Source organism: Pristiophorus japonicus, chromosome 12, assembly GCF_044704955.1.
Source record: "Pristiophorus japonicus isolate sPriJap1 chromosome 12, sPriJap1.hap1, whole genome shotgun sequence".
NCBI classification, from domain to species: domain Eukaryota; kingdom Metazoa; phylum Chordata; class Chondrichthyes; family Pristiophoridae; genus Pristiophorus; species Pristiophorus japonicus.
In genome coordinates this window covers 115,054,831-115,069,541 of record NC_091988.1, presented here as the reverse complement: position 1 = coordinate 115,069,541, position 14,711 = coordinate 115,054,831, and positions in this window count along the sequence as shown.

Here is a 14,711-nt window from a genome sequence, read left to right as displayed (position 1 = left end):
CGTCCGGACACGCCATGGCGTACCATCTTGCCGTCCGGAGGAGGCGGGGGTCCCCGATGGAGGGCACTCTACGCAGGGGTCCTCCCACTATTCATCGGGGACTTGGCCTGGAGGGTGGTGCACGGAGCAGTGCCGTGCAACAAATTTTTAAGCCGGTTCACGGACTCCCAGGCCGCCTGCAATTTCTGCGGTCTGGAGGAGTCCGTGTTCCATGTTTTTATGGAGTGCACAAGGTTGCAGCCCCTGTTCCACTATTTGAAGGGGCTGCTCCTGAAATTCTGGCTGCACTTCAGTCCCACTCTCCTGATCTTTGGGCACCCTGTGCGGAGGGGAGCGGGTAGGTCCGAAGGCCTCCTCGTAGGACTGCTCCTGGGCACGGCCAAGGGTGCCATCAGCCGGTCCAGGCAGCGGGCGGTCGAGGGGGTCGTTCAACCTGACTGCCTGCCTCTCTTCCGCTCTTACATCCGGTCCAAGGTGTCCTTGGAGATGGAGCACGCGGTGTCCACCGGTACGCTCGCGGCCTTCCACGAGAGGTGGGCACCGGAGGGACTGGAGTGCATCATCACGCCCGGCAACCAAATTTTAATTTGATTTTACGTTTTAAAGTTTAATTTGTTTTCATTGCCGGTGCTTTTAGTGTCCCCCTCCCCTTTTATAGGGGGCACTGGGAAAATTTGATTTTAGCGCCCCAAAAAAAAAAAAAAAAAAATAATTAAAAAAAAAGGGGCCTTGAAAATGTCTGCTGTGTCACCCAGGTCGGGTGGCATGGTCTTAATGTTTTATGTTTTGCAGGTAAACTCAAAAGAGTTTCATGCACAAGGAACCAATGGTAGAGCAGTGGAGGTGTGTCCTGCTCAGTTGGAGCTGTGAGCAGTGAGAGAAGCAGCTATCAACTTGAGCTCCTGCCTGGAGAGCCCTGAGACCAGCCCAGGAAGAGAAGGAAGGAAGGGGCTTCACCTTCAACTTTTACTCAGAGGGAGAGGAGGAGAACAGAAAACATTTCAACAACTTTACCATTCTGCAAGGAGTTGGAGAGAGGGGGAAAAGACCAACAACATCCAGTGTGGAAGGAGGGAGACTCTACATTCTACAGGTGGGTGTGGGTGCATTTCCCAAAAAGACTTTGTTGTATCGGTGGGGGGAGGAAAGAAGACCACTGAGGGCCGGAACATCGCGGGGGGTGTGTGTGTGTGTGGAAGTGTGCGTGGGGGCCGTGCTTACAACTAGGCCCCCCCCACAATTGGAACCCCCCCCACCCCCCCACATTTGCCTAGCCTGGGATAGCTGGAGCTACCAGGCTGAAGATTGTTTAATCACCCCATTAACATCGTTGGGAGTGGGTGCCTGGTGGCTCTAGCTACCCCAGGTGAAGACGTCTTCTCCCCCCACCTGAAGACCAAATCCAAAGACTGTGTTTTGTGTGTGTTTTTGCCATCTGGGGAGTGCACCCACCCACAGCTGCGAGGGGAGACCTGCCCTCGCAGTCCCCCCCCCCTTCCCACCCCTTCCCACCCCCCCTCTTCCCACCCCCCCTCTCTCTTTCTCCGTTACCCTCTGTTTCTCCCCTCTCTCTCTGAGAGCCCTTTCTTCCTTTTTTTAAAAAAAAAACAAACCAATTAAGACAACTGAGCAGAGGGAGCAAGGCCTCTCCCCAATTGCCAACGAGGGGAGAGGTGCCTCGTTAAGGGCTCCTCTGCTCAGTTTAAATATACGAGGCCATTAAAGACCATTAAGGCCTGTGACTTTGGGGTGGGTGTAGCCCTAAAAGGGACCCCGTGATGGCGACCCCATCCACGCCGGTGGCAGGGCCAGCGAAGACATATGCGCAGGTGGCGACCGCTTCCACGGCACCTCCTGCGCCACCCGCTGCCCTGCCACCTTTTAGATTAATTACCAAAAAACACGGGGTCAAGAGCTACACTCACCCCATAATGACCATTGAGGAGTGCGTGCGGGCGATGGCTGGGGTAGTCGGCCCCTCGGCCATTGTCGCAGCCTCCAAGATGTCTGGGAAGGCCGTGTTCTTCCTGGGGTCGGAGCGGGCGGTGTCCCTGGCCCTCGAAAAGGGGCTCACGGTGGGCGGGACGTTCCTGCCGGTGGACCCTCTCGAGGCCACCGCGCAGAGGGTCATCATATCGAACGTCCCGCCCTTTGTTCCCGCTGAGCTCCTCCTCCCTCACCTACACCAACTGGGGGAGGTAAGGTCAGGGATCAACCCCATACCGCTCGGCCTCAGGGAGAGCAGCCTGCGCCACGTGTTCTCCTTCCGCCGCCAGCTCTTTGTCCGGCTGGCGCGGGAGGAGACGACGGAGGGGAACTTTAATGTGGTGCACGAGGGGACTGCCTACCGCGTCTTTTGGACGTCGGACGGCGTGCGGTGCCATGCCTGCAGGGAGGTGGGGCACGTTCGCAAGAACTGCCCCGCCTCCAAGGCCGCCAAACCACCGAAGGCGGCCAAGGCTGGCGCCGCCGCCACCCCTCCCCCTAGTTGCGTCCGCGTGCCGGGAGCCATGGGTGCGCGGGCATCGTCGGAGGCCTTTGTTTTCAGGGCCTCCGGCGGGGGGGAGGGAGAGCGTCCGACCGGAAAGAAGGCGCGGAAGAAGGCAAAACATCAAGAGGCGGGTCCCCTCGGTGCGCCAGATCATTTGACCACCGCGCTCAGCCCAACCCAGTCACCGGCGAGCGCGTGGTGCCCCGAGCCCGTGCCCGTGCCCGAGCCCTTGAATAACACCACAGAGGGGCCCGGGCACGGGAAAGGAAAGGAAAAGGGGGGGGCGGAGCGGGAGGCCTCGGCAGACATGGGGGTCTCCCTGCCTCCGCGCGCCCCCAGGAACAAAAGGAGGCGCAGCTCCGATGAGGCGGAGGGGGAACAACATCCCTCCGCGGAGGAGTCGGTGCCCGCCGCGTGTCCCGCGTCCCCCACCAGCGCTCCCAAATTGCGCTGCAGGCGCGAAGAGTCTGTCCCCGGGGAGGGTGAGGCAGTCGAGGCTGCCCAGCCGCTGCCTCCTGGGGATGGCATGGAAGATCTGCCTGTCGTGGGGGGCGTGGGGCCAGCGGAAGAATGCATTGCCGCCGGGCCGGGCGTCCCGGGGACTGAGGCGGGCGGGGCCGAAAAGGCCGAACCTGAGCCCGCCCAGCCAATACCCAACTGCCCCCGGGAGTCGCTCGACCCGCCAGAAACACGAACTGATTTTAATGAAACTGTAGATGCTGGGCCGGGGGGTGGCAGCGGGGAGGGGGATGAACACCCACCCTCGCCTCTTACTTTGGAGCTGGTGCACTTGGGGAGCCTGGGGATTTCCTATGGCCGGGTCTCTCCTTGTTCCCCGGTTCCTGGGGCGGAGGGGGAACCCCTTCCACTGTCATTTCCCGGCCCAGCACCATTTTTAAAAGAGCCCAGTGGGGACTCCTCTGCCGACGATCCTGGGGGTGGGATCGGGGCAGAGCCAGGGCCGGTTGGAGCGGCCGGTTTATTTGCCGTACCTTGTGTGGTCGATGGGCCGGCTGCTGGCGGCCACCTCCCGGAGGAGGACGGGGACTCGGTGGGGGACGCGGGAGAAGAACTAGAGACCACCGCCAGCGAGGCGGTGGATCTGCTCGCGGCCGCCGCCGAGACCATCCTCATTCCTGCAAAGGAACTCCGGGACTTTTTGGCCCAGAGCCGGGGTCGCTGCAACCAAGCCCGACTGGCCCTGGAAAAATGGTCCGAGCCAGAGCTGATCAAGGCGTCCGTCCGCGCCGCCGTTAAAACCTTGGCCGCGGGCGGGCCCTTGACAAAGGCGCAACACCTTGAGCTGCGCGAGCTCGAGGGACTCCTCGCTGGGCTGCGGAGGGAGCGGAGTTCAACAAAAGACTCCGCTCCCTCCCCCACAATAGGTTAAGGTAGAGGTTGCACTATGCTTTTGCCATGAAGATAACCATAGCCAGCCTCAACATCAACGGCGGCAGAGGGGCACGCCGTAGATTTGACAATTTTTCGCTCCTGCGGGAGGGGAAATATGCGGTGTGCTTCCTGCAAGAAACCCACACCGTTCCGGGAGACGAAGCCACGTGGCTCCTGGAATGGCAAGGAGAGGTCCGCATGAGCCACCTCACCGCCATTTCTAGTGGGGTGGCCATCTTGCTGGGCCCGCATTTTCAGCCGGAGATCTTGGGGGTCGAGGAGCCCGTGCCAGGCCGCTTGCTGCACGTAACGGTTCGCCTGGGGGACGTGCCGCTCCATCTCGTGAACGTGTACGCCCCTCATCCCGGCCCGCAGCAAACGCGCTTCTTTGAAGAGGTGTCCGCTCTTCTTGGCTCCGTCGACGTCGGCGACTGCATTGTCCTCGGGGGGGATTTTAACTGCACCCTCGAGGCGAGGGACCGCTCCGGTGCCCCGCAGTGCATGACGGCGATGGAGAAGTTGAGGGACCTGGTCGGGTCCTTCGACTTGGTGGACGTCTGGCGAAATCTCCACCCCGACTCCAGCGCCTTTACTTGGGTGAGGCCTGGAGTTGGATGGTCTAGAGTCGACCGCCTTTACGTGTCTCGGGTGTACGTTTCCTGCGTCCCGGCGGCCTCCATGCGGCCGGTGCCGTGTTCGGACCACCACCTGGTGTGGGCGGAGCTCGCTTCGCTCCGCGCGAGGACGGGGTCCGCGTACTGGCACTTTAACAACCGGCTGCTGGAGGACGTGCGGTTCCAGGACTCGTTCCGTCGATTCTGGTCCGACTGGAGAAGGAAGCAGGGGGGCTTCCCCTCCTTGAGGCTATGGTGGGACGTGGGCAAGGCTCACGTCCGCGTCTTCTGTCAAGAGTACGCGAGGGGGTCGACCAAGAGGCGGGCGGCCAGGGTCGGACGCCTAGAAAAAGAGGTGCTCGACCTGGAAACCCGTCTCGGTCAAGTCGTCCAGGACCCGGCCCTGCGGACGGTGTACGAAGCGAAGAAGGCCGCGCTGAAGGACCTGCAGCTCGTCGGGTCCCGAGGCGCGTTCGTGAGGTCGCGGATCCGGTTCCTGCGAGATCTGGACCGCGGCTCCCCCTTCTTCTACTCGCTGGAAAAAAGGCAGAGTGTCCGTAAGCAGCTCTTGACGCTGCTGGCCGACGACGGCTCTCTCGTCTCGGATCCGGAGGGCGTCAACAACAGGGCCCGTGAATATTACGGGGCTCTGTTCTCTCCGGATCCGTCCAGCGAGGAAGCGCGTAGAGTTTTGTGGGAGGACCTGCCGAAGGTCAGCCCGGAGGGCGCCGAAAATCTGGAAGCTCCGCTAAGCCTGGCGGAGCTGACCGGTGCCCTCGCCCGGCTCTCGAGGGGAAAATCCCCGGGGCTGGACGGGCTGACCGTGGAGTTCCACAGGGCGTTCTGGGACGTCCTGGGGAGCGACTACGCGCGGGTCCTGGGTGAAAGTCTGCCGACCGGGGAGATGCCCCTCTTTTGGCGCAGGGCAGTCATCGTCCTGCTGCCTAAGAAGGGCGATCTCCGCCTCCTTAAGAACTGGCGCCCGGTCTCCCTCCTCAGCACGGACTACAAAATCTTCGCCAGGGCGATGTCTGCTCGCCTTGGTGCCGTGCTGGACCACATGATCCACCCCGACCAGTCCTACACGGTCCCGGGCCGGACAATCCACGATAACATCCATCTGGTCCGGGACCTCATCCATTGTTCCCAGGAGGCTGGTCTGTCGGTCGCCTTCCTATCCCTCGACCAAGAGAAGGCGTTCGACAGGGTGGATCACGACTATCTGCTCGGAACTCTGCGCGCTTTCGGGTTCGGGACGCATTTCGTCGCCCGGATCCGACTTTTGTACGCCGCCGCGGAGTGTCTGATTAAGGTTAACGGGTCCTTGACGGCGACCCTTCGCTTTAGGAGAGGGGTGCGCCAGGGATGCCCCATGTCCGGCCAGTTATACGCCGTTTGCGTGGAGCCTTTCCTGCGCCTCTTGCGGACGAGGTTGACGGGACTGGCTCTGCAAGGGCCGGGCGTGGAGGTCGTCCTCTCGGCTTACGCCGATGACGTGCTCCTCGCGATAGAGGATCCCGCTGACCTGCGGAGGATGCGTGAGTGCCAGGAGATTTACTCGGCCGCGTCCTCCGCCAGGATCAACTGGGAGAAATGTTCCGGACTCCTGGTGGGTCAGTGGCGGGTGGACTCCCTGCCGGAGGAGCTCAGGCCTTTTGCCTGGAGCACGACCCATCTCCTCTATCTGGGAGTCTACCTTAGCCCCGACGAGGGAGCCTGGCCGGCGAACTGGCAGGAGCTGGAGGCCAAGGTCGCCGCTCGCCTAGGGCGCTGGACAGGACTGCTCCGAGTGCTGTCCTACAGGGGTCGAGCGCTAGTCATAAACCAGCTGGTGGCCGCAATGCTGTGGTACCGGCTGGTCACTTTGACCCCTCCCCCTGCGTTTGTCGCCAAGATACAGAAGAAGCTGGTGGACTTCTTCTGGAACAACAGGAAGCACTGGGTCTCTGCCGCGGTCTTGAGTCTCCCGCTTGAGGAGGGCGGTCAGTCGTTGGTGTGCGTCAGCGCCCAGCTCGCGACTTTCCGTCTTCAGACCCTGCAGAGATACCTTTACGTCGAGCCCCCTCCTAGGTGGTGCGCTCTGGCGAGGTATTTCTTCCGCCAGCAGCTCGACCTCAATTATGACACGCAGCTCCTGTTTGTGAACTTGGGGGGTGCCAGGACCGCCCTCCGGGAGCTGCCTGTCTTTTACAGGGAACTCATCAGGGTTTGGAACAACGTCTCCACCAAGCGCAGCTCTCCGCCGGCTGGCGTGGCGGCCGTCCTGCAGGAACCGCTGCTCGGGAATCCGTACCTCCACGGCCGAGGCTTTATGTGGCGGTCGGAAGAGAGGGCTGTGGCTGGTGAGGTGACCAGGGTCAGGGACCTGCTCGATGGCGGAGGAGCGGGCTGGATGGCGCCAGACACGCTGGCGCGGCGCCTAAATTCTGCCAACGTCCGCCACGCGGCCGATGCCATCGAGTCGCTAAAAACAGTTCTGGGCCCTGACTCCGTTAGGTGCATCGAGGAGGCTCAAGCACGTGGGGAGATCCCGTCCGAACTGACCCCCGTCCGGACGGAATTCCTCATCGGCGCCAAACCCCGGAACCTCCCTCGGGGGCAGGCGCCTCACAACTTGAGCCGCCTCGGGGAAATCCCCTCCGTGCCTTTCAGTTCCGCGCGGAGGGGTTTCCTGTACGGGCTGCTCCTGCACACCCTCAACTTTGCCATCCTCGCCGGCCGTCCGGACACGCCATGGCGTACCATCTTGCCGTCCGGAGGAGGCGGGGGTCCCCGATGGAGGGCACTCTACGCAGGGGTCCTCCCACTATTCATCGGGGACTTGGCCTGGAGGGTGGTGCACGGAGCAGTGCCGTGCAACAAATTTTAAAGCCGGTTCACGGACTCCCAGGCCGCCTGCAATTTCTGCGGTCTGGAGGAGTCCGTGTTCCATGTTTTTATTGAGTGCACAAGGTTGCAGCCCCTGTTCCATTATTTGAAGGGGCTGCTCCTGAAATTCTGGCTGCACTTCAGTCCCACTCTCCTGATCTTTGGGCACCCTGTGCGGAGGGGAGCGGGTAGGTCCGAGGGCCTCCTCGTAGGACTGCTCCTGGGCACGGCCAAGGGTGCCATCAGCCGGTCCAGGCACCGGGCGGTCGAGGGGGTCATTCTTCCTGACTGCCTGCCTCTCTTCCGCTCTTACATCCGGTCCAGGGTGTCCTTGGAGATGGAGCACGCGGTGTCCACCGGTACGCTCGCGGCCTTCCGCGAGAGGTGGGCACCGGAGGGACTGGAGTGCATCATCACGCCCGGCAACCAAATTTTAATTTGATTTTACGTTTTAAAGTTTAATTTGTTTTAATTGCCGGTGCTTTTAGTGTCCCCCTCTCCTTTTATAGGGGGCACTGGAAAAAAGGAAAAATTTGATTTTAGTGCCCAAAAAAAAAAACCAAAAAAAAAACAAAAAAGGGCCTTGTAAATGTCTTGTGTGTGTCATCCAGGTCGGGTGGCACGGATACATGTTTTATGTTTTGCAGGTTAACTCAAAAGAGTTTCATGCACAAGGAACCAATGGTAGAGCAGTGGAGGCGTGTCCTGCTCAGTTGGAGCTGTGAGCAGTGAGAGAAGCAGCTAGCAACTTGAGCTCCTGCCTGGAGAGCCCTGAGACCAGCCCAGGAAGAGAAGGAAGGAAGGGGCTTCACCTTCAACTTTTATCCAGAGGGAGAGGAGGAGAACAGAAAACATTTAACATCTTTTTACCATTCTGCAAGGAGTTGGAGAGAGGGGGAAAAGACAAACAACATCCAGTGTGGAAGGAGGGAGACTCTACATTTCAACAGGTGGGTGTTGGTGCATTTCCCAAAAAGACTTTGTTGTATCGGTGGGGGGAGGAAAGAAGACCACTGAGGGCCGGAACATCGCGGGGGGTGTGTGTGTGTGTGGTAGTGTGCGTGGGGGCCGTGCTTACAACTAGGCCCCCCCCCACAATTGGAACCCCCCCCACCCCCCCACATTTGCCTAGCCTGGGATAGCTGGAGCTACCAGGCTGAAGATTCTTTTAATCACCCAATTAACATCGTTAAGAGTGTGTGCCTGGTGGCTCTAGCTATCCCAGGTGAAGACGTCTTCTCCCCTCACCTGAAGACCATCCCAAAGACTGTGTTTTTTGTGTGTTTTTGCCATCTGGGGAGTGCACCCACCCACAGCTGCGAGGGGAGACCTGCCCTCGCAGTCCCCCCCCCCTTCCCACCCCCCTCTCTCTTTCTCTGCTACTCTGTTTCTCCCCTCTCTCTCTGAGGCCTCTTTCTTCCAAATTAATTTAAAAAAAAAACCATTTAAGACAACTGAGCAGAGGGAGCAAGGCCCCTCCCCAATTACCAACTAGGGGAGAGGTGCCTCGTTAAGGGCTCCTCTGCTCAGTTTATATACGAGGCCTAATTAAGACCATTAAGGCCTGTGACTTTGGGGTGGGTGTAGCCCTTAAAGGGACCCCGTGATGGCGACCCCATCCACGCCGGTGGCAGGGCCAGCAAGGACGTATGCGCAGGCGGTGTCCACATCCACGGCACCTCCTGCGCCACCCGCTGCCCTGCCACCTTTTACACTTATAACCAGGAAACACGGGGTCAAGAGCTACACTCACCCCACAATGAGCATCGAGGAGTGCGTGCGGGCGATGGCTGGGGTAGTCGGCCCCTCGGCCATTGTCGCAGCCTCCAAGATGTCTGGGAAGGCCGTGTTCTTCCTGGGGTCGGAGCGGGCGGTGTCCCAGGCCCTTGAAAAGGGGCTCACGGTGGGCGGGACGTTCCTGCCGGTGGACCCTCTCGAGGCCACCGCGCAGAGGGTCATCGTGTCAAACGTCCCGCCCTTTGTTTCCGCTGAGCTCCTCCTCCCTCACCTACAACAACTGGGGGAGGTAAGGTCGGGGATCAACCCCATACCGCTCGGCCTCAGGGAGAACAGCCTGTGCCACGTGTTCTCCTTCCGCCGCCAGCTCTTTGACCGGCTGGCGCGGGAGGAGACGACGGAGGGATCATTTAATGTGGTGCACGAGGGGACTGCCTACCGCGTCTTCTGGACGTCGGACGGCGTGCGGTGCCATGCCTGCAAGGAGGTGGGGCACGTTCGCAAGAACTGCCCCGCCTCCAAGGCCGCCAAACCACCGAAGGCGGCCAAGGCTGGCGCCGCCGCCACCCCTCCCCCTAGTTGCGTCCGCGTGCCGGGAGCCATGGGTGCGCGGGCATCGTCGGAGGCCTTTGTTTTCACGGCCTCCGGCGGTGGGGAGGGAGAGCGTCCGACCGGAATGAAGGCGCGGAAGAAGACAAAACATCCAGAGGCGAGTCCCCTCGGTGCGCCAGACAATTTGACCACCGCGCTCAGCCCAACCCAGTCACCGGCGAGCGCGGGGTGCCCCGAGCCCGTGCCCGGGCCCTTGAATAACACCACAGAGGGGCCCAGGCGCGGGCAAGAAAAGGAAAAGGGGGGGGCGGAGCGGGAGGCCTCGGCAGACATGGGGGTCTCCCTGCCTCCGCGCGCCCCCAGGAACAAAAGGAGGCGCGGCTCCGATGAGGCGGAGGGGGAACAACATCCCTCCGCGGAGGAGTCGGTGCCCGCCGCGTGTCCCGCGTCCCCCACCAGCGCTCCCAAATTGCGCTGCAGGTGCGAAGAGTCTGTCCCCGGGGAGGGTGAGGCAGTCGAGGCTGCCCAGCCGCTGCCTCCTGGGGATGGCGTGGAAGATCTGCCTGTCGTGGGGGGCGTGGGGACCGCGGAGGAATGCGTAGCCGCCGGGCCGGGCGTCCCGGGGACTGAGGCGGGCGAGGCCGAAAAGGCCGAACCTGAGCCCGCCCAGCCAATACCCAACTTCCCCCGGGAGTCGCTCGACCCGGCAGAAACACAATTTAGTGATTTTAATGACACTGTAGATGCTGGGCCGGGGGGTGGCAGCGGGGAGGGGGAGGAACACCCACCCTCGCCTCTTACTTTGGAGCTGGAGCACTTGGGGAGCCTGGGGATTTCCTATGGCCGGGTCTCTCCTTGTTCTCCGGTTCCTGGGGCGGAGGGGGAACCCCTTCCGCTGTCATTTCCCGGCCCAGCACCATTTTTAAAAGAGCCCAGTGGGGACTCCTCTGCCGACGATCCTGGGGGTGGGATCGGGGCAGAGCCAGGGCCGGTTGGAGCGGCCGGTTCATTTGCCGTACCTTGTGCGGTCGATGGGCCGGCTGCTGGCGGCCACCTCCCGGAGGAGGACGGGGACTCGGTGGGGGACGCGGGAGAAGAACTAGAGACCACCGCCAGCGAGGCGGTGGATCTGCTCGCGGCCGCCGCTGAGACCCTCCTCATTCCTGCAAAGGAACTCCGGGACTTTTTGGCCCAGAGCCGGGGTCGCCGCGACCAAGCCCGACTGGCCCTGGAAAAATGGTCCGAGCCGGAGCTGATCAAGGGGTCCGTCCGCGCCGCCGTTAAAACCTTGGCCGCGGGCGGGCCCTTGACAAAGGAGCAGCACCTTGAGCTGCGCGAGCTCGAGGGACTCCTCGCTGGGCTGCGGAGGGAGCGGAGTTCAACAAAAGACTCCGCTCCCTCCCCCACAATAGGTTAAGGTAGAGGTTGCACTATGCTTTTGCCATGAAGATAACCATAGCCAGCCTCAACATCAACGGCGGCAGAGGGGCACGCCGTAGATTTGACAATTTTTCGCTCCTGCGGGAGGGGAAATATGCGGTGTGCTTCCTGCAAGAAACCCACACCGTTCCGGGAGACGAAGCCACGTGGCTCCTGGAATGGCAAGGAGAGGTCCGCATGAGCCACCTCACCGCCATTTCTAGTGGGGTGGCCATCTTGCTGGGCCCGCATTTTCAGCCGGAGATCTTGGGGGTCGAGGAGCCCGTGCCAGGCCGCTTGCTGCACGTAACGGTTCGCCTGGGGGACGTGCCGCTCCATCTCGTGAACGTGTACGCCCCTCATCCCGGCCCGCAGCAAACGCGCTTCTTTGAAGAGGTGTCCGCTCTTCTTGGCTCCGTCGACGTCGGCGACTGCATTGTCCTCGGGGGGGATTTTAACTGCACCCTCGAGGCGCGGGACCGCTCCGGTGCCCCGCAATGCATGACGGCGATGGAGAAGTTGAGGGACCTGGTCGGGTCCTTCGACTTGGTGGACGTCTGGCGAAATCTCCACCCCGACTCCAGCGCCTTTACTTGGGTGAGGCCTGGAGTTGGATGGTCTAGAGTCGACCGCCTTTACGTGTCTCGGGCGTACGTTTCCTGCGTCCCGGCGGCCTCCATGCGGCCAGTGCCGTGTTCGGACCACCAACTGGTGTGGGCGGAGCTCGCTTCGCTCCGCGCGAGGACGGGGTCCGCGTACTGGCACTTTAACAACCGGCTGCTGGAGGACGTGCGGTTCCAGGACTCGTTCTGTCGATTCTGGGCCGACTGGAGAAGGAAGCAGGGGGGCTTCCCCTCCTTGAGGCTATGGTGGGACGTGGGCAAGGCTCACGTCCGCGTCTTCTGTCAAGAGTACGCGAGGGGGTCGACCAAGAGGCGGGCGGCCAGAGTCGGGCGCCTAGAAAAAGAGGTGCTCGACCTGGAAGCCCGTCTCGGTCAAGTCGTCCAGGACCCGGCCCTGCGGACGGTGTACGAAGCGAAGAAGGCCGCGCTGAAGGACCTGCAGCTCGTCGGGTCCCGAGGCGCGTTCGTGAGGTCGCGGATCCGGTTCCTGCGGGATCTGGACCGCGGCTTCCCCTTCTTCTACTCGCTGGAAAAAAGGCAGAGTGTCCGTAAGCAGCTCTTGACGCTGCTGGCCGACGACGGCTCTCTCGTCTCGGATCCGTCAACAACAGGGTCCGTGAATATTACGTGGCTCTGTTCTCTCCGGATCCGTCCAGCGAGGAAGCGCGTAGAGTTTTGTGGGAGGACCTGCCGAAGGTCAGCCCGGAGGGCGCCGAAAATCTGGAAGCTCCGCTAAGCCTGGCGGAGCTGACCGGTGCCCTCGCCCGGCTCTTGAGGGGAAAATCCCCGGGGCTGGACGGGCTGACCGTGGAGTTCCACAGGGCGTTCTGGGACGTCCTGGGGAGCGACTACGCGCGGGTCCTGGGGGAAAGTCTGGCGACCGGGGAGATGCCCCTCTCTTGGCGCAGGGCAGTCATCGTCCTGCTGCCTAAGAAGGGCGATCTCCGCCTCCTTAAGAACTGGCGCCCGGTCTCCCTCCTCAGCACGGACTACAAAATCTTCGCCAGGGCGATGTCTGCTCGCCTTGGTGCCGTGCTGGACCACATGATCCACCCCGACCAGTCCTACACGGTCCCGGGCCGGACAATCCACGATAACATCCATCTGGTCCGGGACCTCATCCATTGTTCCCAGGAGGCTGGTCTGTCGGTCGCCTTCCTATCCCTCGACCAAGAGAAGGCGTTCGACAGGGTGGATCACGACTATCTGCTCGGAACTCTGCGCACTTTCGGGTTCGGGACGCATTTCGTCGCCCGGATCCGACTTTTGTACGCCGCCGCGGAGTGTCTGATTAAGGTTAACGGGTCCTTGACGGCGCCCCTTCGCTTTAGGAGAGGGGTGCGCCAGGGATGCCCCATGTCCGGCCAGTTATACGCCGTTTGCGTGGAGCCTTTCCTGCGCCTCTTGCGGACGAGGTTGACGGGACTGGCTCTGCAAGGGCCGGGCGTGGAGGTCGTCCTCTCGGCTTACGCCGATGACGTGCTCCTCGCGATAGAGGATCCCGCTGACCTGCGGAGGATGCGTGAGTGCCAGGAGATTTACTCGGCCGCGTCCTCCGCCAGGATCAACTGGGAGAAATGTTCCGGACTCCTGGTGGGTCAGTGGCGGGTGGACTCCCTGCCGGAGGAGCTCAGGCCTTTTGCCATCTCCTCTATCTGGGAGTCTACCTTAGCCCCGACGAGGGAGCCTGGCCGGCGAACTGGCAGGAGCTGGAGGCCAAGGTCGCCGCTCGCCTAGGGCGCTGGACAGGACTGCTCTGAGTGCTGTCCTACAGGGGTCGAGCGCTAGTCATAAACCAGCTGGTGGACGCAATGTTGTGGTACCGGCTGGTCACTTTGACCCCTCCCCCTGCGTTTGTCGCCAAGATACAGAAGAAGCTGGTGGACTTCTTCTGGAACAACAGGAAGCACTGGGTCTCTGCCGCGGTCCTGAGTCTCCCGCTTGAGGAGGGCGGTCAGTCGTTGGTGTGCGTCAGCGCCCAGCTCGCGACTTTCCGTCTTCAGACCCTGCAGAGATACCTTTACGTCGAGCCCCCTCCTAGGTGGTGTGCTCTGGCGAGGTATTTCTTCCGCCAGCAGCTCGACCTCAATTATGACACGCAGCTCCTGTTTGTGAACTTGGGGGGTGCCAGGACCGCCCTCCGGGAGCTGCCTGTCTTTTACAGGGAACTCATCAGGGTCTGGAACAAAGTCTCCACCAAGCGCAGCTCTCCGCCGGCTGGAGTGGCGGCCGTCCTGCAGGAACCGCTGCTCGGGAATCCGTACCTCCACGGCCGCGGTTTTATGTGGCGGTTGGAAGAGAGGGCTGTGGCTGGTGAGGTGACCAGCGTCAGGGACCTGCTCGATGGCGGAGGAGCGGGCTGGATGGCGCCAGACACGCTGGCGCGGCGCCTAAATTCTGCCAACGTCCGCCACGCGGCCGATGCCATCGAGTCGCTAAAAACAGCTCTGGGCCCTGACTCCGTTAGGTGTATCGAGGAGGCTCAAGCATGTGGGGAGATCCCGTCCGAACTGACCCCCGTCCGGACGGAATTCCTCATCGGCGCCAAACCCCGGAACCTCCCTCGGGGGCCGGCGCCTCACAACTTGAGCCGCCTCGGGGAAATCCCCTCCGTGCCTTTCAGTTCCGCGCGGAGGGGTTTCCTGTACGGGCTGCTCCTGCACACCCTCAACTTTGCCATCCTCGCCGGCCGTCCGGACACGCCATGGCGTACCATCTTGCCGTCCGGAGGAGGCGGGGGTCCCCGATGGAGGGCACTCTACGCAGGGGTCCTCCCACTATTCATCGGGGACTTGGCCTGGAGGGTGGTGCACGGAGCAGTGCCGTGCAATAAATTTTTAAGCCGGTTCACGGACTCCCAGGCCGCCTGCAATTTCTGCGGTCTGGAGGAGTCCGTGTTCCATGTTTTTATTGAATGCACAAGGTTGCAGCCCCTGTTCCACTATTTGAAGGGGCTGCTCCTGAAATTCTGGCTGCACTTCAGTCCCACTCTCCTGATCTTTGGGCACCCTGTGC